This window comes from Sander lucioperca, chromosome 3 (assembly GCF_008315115.2).
Source record: "Sander lucioperca isolate FBNREF2018 chromosome 3, SLUC_FBN_1.2, whole genome shotgun sequence".
NCBI classification, from domain to species: Eukaryota; Metazoa; Chordata; class Actinopteri; order Perciformes; family Percidae; genus Sander; species Sander lucioperca.
In genome coordinates, this window is record NC_050175.1 from 20,210,633 (window position 1) to 20,221,579 (window position 10,947).

Sequence of the window (10,947 nt, forward strand, 5' to 3'; positions counted from 1 at the left end):
GTGCGGATCTATTTCACACAGGAGGGGGGGGGGAGTGTTTCGCATCGCTAGCATGGATGTATTAAGGGAACATCGCTAGCCCAAAGACGGCGGAAATGCTAAAACTGTCTGGACCAATCAGATTACCGGTCGCATTTCTTCTTCGTTTGATGAAATTTGCGGCGGATTAGACGCGGCAAAGACGTATTGCTGCCCTCCACAGGTCACATGCGTAACTCCATTCTTTTTTTCTTTTTTCCCCAAGTCTCCTAATAGCGACCACGTTTCCTTCATTTGTCCTTTATTTAGACTGTATACAAAGATTGGCGGCTTAACAGACAGATCCTCAAAAGTGAAGCCAAAACATCTCGATTGCCCCTTGGTGGCTGCCTGGTCATAAATACTCCTACTCCTAAACTACCTCCTCCATTTTTAGCGGACTGGACAGGGGCCAAACTAAAATGTGTTATGTATGGGCGGGATTTCGATACCGCGACTCCACCACCCGATCACTGCGCAGACACCACTGATGTATTATATTAACAGACCCAAACAGACACTTTAAAATTATAAGATGGCAGCGCCCATATACGGGAGATTTTGGCTTTATTTTGTACAGTGGGAGTAGCCTAAGTGAAGACCTCTACATTACGGAGACGCGTCGTCCATGATCTTTATATACTGTCTATGGTTGGCATCCATTTGTAATGCATTAGGAATTACATATACAGATGTTGTACAGAAATCGGTCCCCTCATCCACACACCTACTCTAGCACCACCGCCACCACCCACCCTTAGCTCTAATGCACAGGTAACTCCATTAAGCCCTAAATCAATCATGTTCCATAGTTCCATTGTTGTCTTGTTCTCATCAGTTGCTTTAACTACACTTTAAAGAGGGACAGATGTACCAATCATGGAACGAAGCATCAATAAATTAAGCATATATATATATATATAGCCTAGTTCCCCGAAGATTCTCTAAAGTTTTATTTTTTATTTTTATTTTTTAAATAACCTCAGGGAACCGAAAGATCGAAATCGAAAGATTTTTTATATTTAATGACCTTCAGGGAACGTTCCCTGATACAGCGCTGTGGAGATAGGTCTGGCAATACAAGACTAGATGGGTGGCCAGTGCCCCTAACTGTAACATATATATTTCAAACATTTTTAACCTCACCTTTATCCCCAAAGAGGGGGTATTATTCATGTGCAGTGATAAATAAAATGTAGTTTAAGACTGAATGAGTATTCTTGTGATCATGGTTATATGTTTATCATTTGTCTTTTATAGATCCAAACCTATGGAGGGTTGGTGGTAACACGTAAATATATATATTTGGTACCACTAAAATTGCATGTGGCCCCACCCTGGACCATCCATTTAAAATGGTCTAGAACCGCCACTGGAAGTCATTGTTGCTTAATTACAAATGAAAGAATTATCTGCGCTATGACTACAATTTATATTGTCTTCCAGCTAATTTCATATATCGATAGAGCGAATGCTACTAGCACCTGTGTTGTTTACTTGTGCTGGATTATTATTATTTTATTTGTCAATTCATACAATCCACAAGGTACATGTAATTGGCAGTTCAAATTAATCTTTCTCAGACCCCACTTTTATACACACAGCACACACATGCAATACAGCGTAGCGCATGTTTAACAATGGTACGGTGGCCCTGGAGCAGTAAGGGTGTTCGGTGCCTTGTTCAAGGGCACCTCAGCAGTGCTCAGGAGGCGAACTAGCACCTCTCTCTCCAAACTCCATACTTGGTACATATGGATGTTACACTGTTAAGTTCTCTGTATTGCTACGTTTAACTGATTTATTTTAAATGAACACAGGTAAGTCAAAGTAGCAATAACACAATGAAAAAAATACTCATGCATTCAATATGTCAGTAAACATCTCAAATTAATAATAGAAAAATTAAAATGTGCAGGTGCTCATGCCAGTGTTACTAAGGCCATGATGTGTAAATAGCATTTTTGTAGCAGCTTTAGTCGAGGTGGAGCTATTTCATTTACCAAGGCATCATATTTAAGTATTTATTTAAGTTTTTTTTTTTTATGTTTATCTGTAATGATATCTTAATTTTTATTAGGCTCCTTTTCTGACTATTTCCCCAGTATTGCTATTGGCTGATAAACATTGCAATCAGATTTGCATGATGGTGGGTATGGGCTTCCAAAGGGGGGCTTGAGAGTTTGGGAACCACCAATTTATACCATCTTTTATAAAACAGCCATGGTTATCCATCGGTAGCAAACTAAATACTTCTGTTCTGCTTTACAGTGATCCAACTACGTGTTAATCTATTGTAGAGAAACTATATGAACCAATAACATGCATTTAAATAATACAGCAATGAAGCACTTGAAAATGGGTTTTAATTTAAGAATTTATTTTACTGTACAATAATATTACAACAAAACATGTACCTTTGACATGGAATGTAACTGACTGGATGGTACAAAGTTGTTTTTAGAAAATTAGGTAACAGGTTCGCTATGTTGTTCATTTGTGCATTGGATAGGACACATTTATGTTAGACAACAACATGTGTGTAATTATGACAACTGGTTAACTTACCCATTATAACTGTTGGTACATAACTTTTATTACCTTCACCAAGGAGGTTAATTTTTTGACTTGATTTGTCTGTTTGTTATTTTTTTTATGTCTGTCAGCATGATTACTGAAAAACTACTGGCCTGATTTTCATGAAACCATGGTGGAAGGGTGTAGCAAGGGCCAAAGGAGAACCCTCTACATTTTGGAGCAGTTCCGAATCATGGAACAAATGGGGCACAAATTATTTTTCGCTTTACAAAATAAACTGCATTGGGATCCATCAGGACAACACAACTCTCTCTTTGCTGCGAGTGAAGACAACAGTGTATGGAGGACAAAGGAGGGAGTCAACAAATGAAGATGAAATCAAGATTAAAGCAGATCATGAACCGCTCGCCGGCTGCACAGTCCCGCTCTGACCGTGTTTCTCATTAACATGAAATGGTAAGTAAGAAAAAGCAGTCTGGCGAGAGTGACCTTCTCAACACCACTTCAACACAACCCAGCTCTTTCTGCAGTTACTGTGGTGTCTTCCTGATTTTAGCAGATTTCCCCTCATCAACATCTCACAGAACTTTTGGAAATATAAAAATCATATTTTTTGCAGGTGCGGGCGGGAGCAGACGCACGCACTGCAATCGGGAGCGGAATTAAGGATACAGTGCAGAGCTCTAGGGTATGGCCTTGGCGTAGGTCTACACTCTCTGAGCGCCCTTCTAGCTATTATATTTGTCTGATGTGCCAGTTGACTCAAGTTTTACTTCAGCTAAGCATGGCAGAGACAAAGGTACAGAGAGGGTCTGTGAGTTTGACTGCTCTGACTGCAGCTGGTTAGATGATGTTGCACATACTTCCGGACTCTGGACATTGGATAAAGACACAGGGTTGTTGCCGATTTGATGCACCTCAGAAGTGTGGACAAAACCATTGGCTTTAGGTTTTAGGGTGTGCTGACCAGCTGACCAGTTCTGAAGAGATGAAGGATATGGTTTACAATCTGTTTGGTCATCATCTGTAAGAACATACGAAAAAAACAACAAATCAGAAATTTCAACAGGATGCAAGTAAACTATGGCAAATCAAGGTGAGAAAATTTGCAACAGCACACAGACAGTCTAGTAGTCAATCCATCAATTAAATACCTTTAATATTTCTAAATATCCCTCAAACATTAATATTATGATAACCGATAATTCAACCTACAGTAGCAGGTTATTTTAAAATGCATAATGACATGTTTTGACTCAACAGTTATTTGAGTTTTAGAGGCGTACAGAACTCTGATCTTTTAAAACTTTAACACTGATGATGTTCTTCAAGAATTTTGTGTGACATACTCAACTCCCCAACATCCTCTTCTTTGACATCAGTCTCTTCTTTCAAGTGAACATGTAAAGTGTGTTTCTGCCATGGCTCCAGCTCCTCTTCTTCACATTCCAGTAAAAGTTCAGATGTTTTGGACCTGTAACAGAAGACAACAGACTGACACACCTGGTTTGTGTAATATACAAAATCCAAAGACAATTCCTTGTATTCTTATTTTTTTTTTTTACATTATTCTTCTTCCAAAGAATTTACAAGTGTATGTGTCAGTTAAAGACAAATAATGGAGGGTGAAGGAACAGAGTCACAGCAAATCATTTGTGATTTTGTGGTTTTAACAGGGATGACTAAAGCTGCTGCCCCTTTGCACTCTATGGCCAAAGAAACCCCACCGCACTAACTAAATGGGTTTAAAAGATGCATTTATGGTTACATATTAAACAATATGCTTGTCCAGAATCCTTCTTAAGTAGGCTATTTATGATTCATCTTAATTTGATAACTAACATCATGGCACCCTTTCCGGTTGCTTTTAGCACAGTAGCATATTTCAAGAGGTCTGAATTGGCATTACTTTCACCCGAACCTGTAGACGTTGCCCTATTAGACCAGACGCTCTGGACAGTGTAACCTGAAATGAATCTGTGTCCCTAATATATAGGTGTACCTGTGAAGTTGTTACTGTACGGCTGCTCCAATTTTACCCTCTACAACAGGGGTCTCCAACAAGTAGCTCTCGAGCTACCGGTAGCTCGCAAACTGAGACACAAAATTACCCCGATATTAAAAGTGAGGTAGCTAGCTTTGTGGGCCATAGACGTGTATAGTGGTAATTTTTTCTTGGACCCTGATGGGAATATTTTCAGTGCTGTAGTGGGCTAAAAGAACCTTGACGTGAAGTTAAGATTTTTCATAAGCTTTGGCTATTGCAATTTCAGCAAGCAGTAGCTTCATTCAGCTATGTGATGTGATGCAAGTAGCTCTTGGCCACTTTTGTCATTTTAAAGTAACCGTTAGATCAGTGGTTCCCAACCTTTTTTCCTTGGCGCCCCCCCTACTTATGTCTAAGAAAAGCTGAGCCCCCCCTCCGAAACCGAAGTTGAGGTAACTTTCCCTTACTTTCTTTTTTGATACAGAGGAGTTATCAGCACTTTTACGTTTCTCCGCCATGTTTCGTTCATAAAATAGTGATGCCGTGGCGGCAGGAAAAACGAGGATGATAGCAGCTAGCAGCTGACTGATGACAGCAAGGGTCCCAGGTTAAGAGGTCCCGGAGGTTTGGCCTACTAAGTAGCCTGCCTACAAGTTTAAGCGAGAACAAAAATATATAGTTTTTATACAGACTTTTGTATGCATTATATATTCTAGTGTATTATCATAATTTGTTTAACGTGCAAATATATTTTTTTTTTACCTCAACCTCAAGCCAGATAAAGACTTGCACCCCCTGTGATCTTTGCCACCCCCCTTAGGGGTCCCTGGACCCCAGGTTGGGAACCACTGCGTTAGATGAAGAAAGGTTGGAGACCCCTGCTCTACAAAGATTATTTGAGCAAAAATAAGTGCAAGATGGTATTAAATACAAGAAACAAATAGATTCTACATATCAAAATTGTGGATTAAGTATAAAATCTTTATAACTCCAATATACAGAGGTCATCTAAAGGAAGGTAAAAAAAAACCTAAAAAAAAACACGTACCTCTGAGGAATTATTGGTACGTAGACATCTTCATCACAGCTATCAGCAGCTCCTGGAGAACTCGGCTCAGTTGTTTCTTCAACGTTTTCCATGTCACTAGTCAAGTCAGATCTGCGAGATAAAAAAATCAAATCATACTAGAATCAAATGAGCCACAGAAGCAAAAAATAAGACATATATTCTGTATAATAAAGTATAAAATTACAATCTGTTCTTCACACTGTTGCATTCATCTTCTTCTATGGTGACCTCCATTTCCTCAAAACTGAAAATAACAAATCACAGAGAGGACATTGAAAAAGAGAGGGTGAAAATGTATCTTAGGAAAGTCGATACAGTTATGACAGATAGTATAAACCTTAAGATCAACACTCACCTGTCCTGGAGCCAGTCCACCTCTGATGCCATGTGTGTGGTTTCACTCTGATGTTCATGTTTCCGTTTACCTCTGCAGACACGTTAAAAGTCATTTTCTGACAGTTTAAAAGTTGTTACAGCATGTGGACATTAAATGGCTAGTAGTGTGACACCCATGCAGTGAACACAACAGGAACACCTGTCAGTATATATAATCAACATCAATATATAATCTTGTCCGATACAGAAGCCAGAGAGAAACGTAGAGCATGCAAAGCAATACAATGCCATACCAGGGTGTTCTGTTCGTACAACTGGCGTGTGAAAAATCAAAAGGCAAGGTTGTGACTGCTTACTTTTCAGAGGCCGATAGACGTCCAAGACTTGATAGTGCAGTTGGTTCTTGCAGACACATTTCAGTAGACGCCAATATGGGGGATCTCTTCTCATAACTGTTAAAAAACAAAAAACAAAACACCTTGTCATCAGACACAAAACCTCATCTTGAAATGTTAAGCATGCAAACTTACCCTTGGCTACCCCCCCCCCCCCCCCCCGAGTTACAGGTCAACTTGTTTCAACTTTACCTGGTAGATCATCTGAATTAGATAGTGGTGAAATCAGGTATTGCAACCAAGAGTAGATCTCATTTTTTATAGACAACCATGTCTATTTGGGTAAACCAACCCTCCAAATATTAGTACTAACACAAATGTTTGTCTTTAAACTGAAAAAACAGTACAGATCAAAATATATGTATACCACAAAACCAACTGTTTGGAGCAAAAGTTCACTTAGAGCTGAAATGATTGTATACAGTAGAAGTGATGTGTAGGCATAGATTCAAAAATCTCAAGTGTAGAAACCTAGTTGTGCTTCAGTTAGAGCAGTGTTTCTCAACGGGGTGGTACAGCCCCCCAGGGAGCGTTGAGAGGATGACCGGGGTGCTGGAAGCAATATTTTGGAAAGGGGGGCATTGAGGTGCCCTTGGGGGGGCGTTTGTTTTAAGGCAAGTTTACACCAAAGATTCACAACAATACCAGTTAACACTTTAAACCAGCGTTTCTCAAATTGGGGTAGGTGTACCCCTAGGGGTACTTTGGAGTACTGCAGGGGGTACGTGAAATGTTTACAAAAATGCTAATTTAACAATATGTTAGGGAGGGGGGATAAGGGAACTGGATATTGGATAGGGCGGCGCTGGACCAAAAAAGGTAGAGAACCACTGAGCAGAGTGTAAAACCACTCACAATCTGGATGGTAGTTTCATTAAACAGACCCTCCAAAGAGGAGAGTCAGGCTACTCCACATAGCATTCGGGATGGGAAGAAAACGTGCTCTGGTTTATTGGCATTTCTTTAAACCAATCACAATCGTCTTGGGCGGTGCTAAACACCGGAGAAAAGCTGCGGTGCCGCTGCAAAATAGGCTCGGAAGGAACTTGTTTTGGTGGAACACGTTTACATTTAAAAGTTGTTTTAGTCGTGCAACAGAAAACTCAGATTGGACAGATAGTCTAGCTAGCTGTCTGGATTTACCCTGCAGAGATCTGAGAAAAGGTTAACCAAAGTCCTCATAAATCGACCGGAGTTTAAAATGCCAACACAAAGGAAGCCCACGGCAACGGATATCCGGCCTAAATGAGTGAAATCCGGCGGATTTTCTAGCAGCAACGGAGCAATCCCGGAAATGGAACGTCAAGGATCTAGACTACATTAAACATTACTTGAACAGGATATTATAAAAACTAGTACACCAAATTTTGAAACCAAAACTCGTTTATTATGCTTTGGCAAATTACAAGCTTGTATGTGAACCATCTCATGACCCCAAAATGAAGAAACATGGCTTTTAATCACCATTGAGCCTCTTAAAAAGTTTGCTGCTGATCAGTTGACTAATCAGTTGTTAGGTAAAAAATGATCACATCCCTGGTATCACAATAATCTATCTATAAATCGGGATATCTCTGTGCGTGTGTCCCCACACATGCGCAGTACAGCAGCGGGGGCAGGGAGTTGCTGAATCCCTACAAGGCTCACAGATTGCGGTTCACCGGCTACAGGTGTCTTGCCAAAAACTGATCAGCTAAAAACTCATTGCTGTCTACCCTACATGCAAATAATGAAAAAGGGGACACGCTGAATGTCTAGATGAGCCGAGCCACGACTGATTGAGATGCGCTGCAACATGTGTAACAGGTTGAGTTTTATATAAAAAAAAAAAAAAAAAAAACCATTCACGGGGTGCTTCACTTAAGCCATAGAAAAGGAGGCCTTCTGTAAGTTATTTCGGAGTACAGTGGTTCTGGAGAAAGCTACAAGCAGTAATACTGGAGGCTAAGCAATCGGCCTACTTCAAACATGCATGTTTTGAACAGGCACTGCACTAGTGTTTCAAAATATGACAACAAATAAGAGTCATGGTGTTTCCAGGAGGCACAGTTTTGTGTAAATAAAAACGTTAAATGCCTTTGATGTTTTATTTTCACTTTATTTTGTGCTAACAGATGAGGATACATAGCAGGCCATTTAAAAAAATAAAAGACAGCAATGCATATAACAAGCATGGTAGATATCAATTTAATAAGGACTACTCTTTATATTTATACCAAACATATTACATAAAGATTTAGGAGATCAATTTGATCATGTTGAAAGTACAATAAACTTACTGGAGTGACTTTAACTGACAGTACTGGCATCACCCTGCTCACTTTTTTTTTTTTTTTTTTTTTAACTCTCAACGCCCAGATCAAGGTGAGCTTTCCATTTCAAATTTGTAGTCTCCCAACCACAATCAGATTACCTGATTGATGCCACTCAAGTCATTTTATTGGCTTTCTATAGTTTCCTCTTGATCCACAGATTACTTTATACAACCGTTTAACATGCTGATTAGTACTTTCCATTAAAAGTAAAAAGAGTAAACTTTGCCTCTCTTTGTAATATGTAAATGCTGCCTCACCTTGACGATAGAGCTCCCTTCTCTCTTCTCCTCGACTTGGCCTTCATTTTCTTCAGAGGATCTTCAAAGTAAAAACAAGAAAACATTCAGTAACAAGTACTGAGATTTCAGTTTCTGGGTTAGGGTTAGTTATTAATAATATGTCCAATAAAAAAAAAAGTTGTTGGCACCATAAGTTATTGCTTTGCCTGACATGAAAAACAAGGAAAAACCACACAGAAATGGCAATATCACAGATTCACTAAGCTGAACAGTATATGCATATTTATATACTTAGTGCGTACACAGACTTTTAGTCTTCGACCTACACAGATTCATGTATCTAGCCCCTGAAAAAGTTAGACGTTTGAGAAGTTTGACACTTTTTTGTTCTTAACGCTGAAACCAGGAGAATCAGATCAACCATCACCTGAAATGTGAAGAAGAATGCCTTCAGGCTGTTTGTGGACGCTCTTTGCAAAGATCCGTTCCTGCTCAGTCCTGTTCATCCGTTTCATTTCTGGGTTGAGGTATGCCTTTTGAATTTCAAAAAAGGTATTATGCCCCATGAAATTCAGGCGCAGGTGTTTGGCCCATTTTTTAAAGTGTGTAAAGGTGCCTCCAGAAAAAAGAACAGAAAGAGTTGTAAGAAGGTGGATTTCAGGAAACGCCTCCCAAAGGTGAGGTGATGACATCCATATGCCCCTATGTCCACCAAGGCAGCTCCACCTCACCTTTGTCTGTGCACCACAGTGAGACACCTTATTTTTGGTTATGGGCTGTCCACAGGTCTGACACTTCTTAAACAGCTCCATCAAACAGCTGTCATTTACAATAGTCTTTGATTGGCTCAAGTCTTTTTCTGTGCTCTCATCTGATTTTGAGGTTACTGTCGAGCTCAACTCAGTCTCTTGGTGGAAGCTCTCCTTCAGACGATCCACAGATGCCACACTGCACAAACTTCCACTGAGTTCAGCTGGAAGAGGGGGCTTGGAGGGGATGCTTGGAGCTCTTGAGGCAATCTGGGATAACAGAGACAGATGTCAAATTTGAAATTAGTTACAAGTAACTGTCTGTGCAACTCTTCTAAATAGGGTTCACAATATCCACACACATTACTTTTGACATGTAATACTCATTTACACAGAATAAGAGCTACGATGCCATATGTTATACTTACAGGAATTGGCAGGGAGGGAGGTGATGCAGTATCGACACCAGTACCATGGACACCCAGGAAAGAAGCCTGTGAAGATGTACTCAGACCCTTGAGTAAAAAACAAAAAAATAAAACTAGTGTTACATTCAGAAAAGAGGGCAACTGTCTTTTTTTTTTTGAAAAGCTGGGTGACTCTAATGTACATGAAAGACATAAATTGGAGCCAATTTTTGCATAGTTAACACTATATAATTAGTTCCTCGCCCCTTCATCCTCACCGACTCCCAAACAAAATGCCGTTCAAACTCCGAGGTTTTAAGACGGCACGGGCCACAGTGTTCTCGCCATATTTGAACCTTAACTTTACCTACAAAACCACAAGTAAAATACATGTTTTACCTCTGTTCGGCCTCTGTAATCTGTTGGCAGGGATGTTGTTCTCAGGTCCTCTTGCTGTTTTCCAGAGAAAACGGTTGGAACTACGCCGGATTTTAGGATTTTTCGGGGCGTTGTTTTCATAAGTTCTGCTTGTATGTCCGGTTCGTAATCTTCCGGTTTAAAATGCTGGCTACAGACTCTTATATTGCCGTATTACTTACTGGTGTGTTTTCGTCAAATTTGGGATTCTGTATGGCCTTCAACCACTGTCTGCATCGCCCAGGGTCTCTTGTAGGTAGAGAGTGGAAGACGACTCCCCGGGACCGCGCCTTCTTGTAGCCCTTGCAGCCCGGCACAGAGCACATCCCCGGCATCGTTACAGAAATATAAACTAACCGGTGTCAAAGAAACGAGGAATTACAGACGAATGACTGCCACCATTTCTGAGTTTAGTACACTGACCAGACCAACTAGCCTGGATGCCAGCTGAACTTAGCCAATTTGGACCAATCAAAT

General features: G+C 40.2%; 1 protein-coding gene and 1 pseudogene across 6 annotated transcripts in view; both read right to left on the reverse strand.

Moving 5' to 3' along the window:
- The window catches only part of znf280d (zinc finger protein 280D), a 13,824-nt gene extending 13,717 nt beyond the window's left edge, over window positions 1-107 (reverse strand). For all 6 annotated transcript variants that reach the window (XM_035999458.1, XM_035999457.1, XM_035999461.1 and 3 more), the window contains exon 1: window positions 1-107. This exon is cut by the window's left edge and continues 90 nt beyond it. The gene's annotated coding sequence lies outside the window, so the exon portion shown is untranslated.
- A 2,259-nt stretch (window positions 108-2,366) lies between these two features.
- LOC116060659 lies at window positions 2,367-10,947 on the reverse strand (annotated as a pseudogene).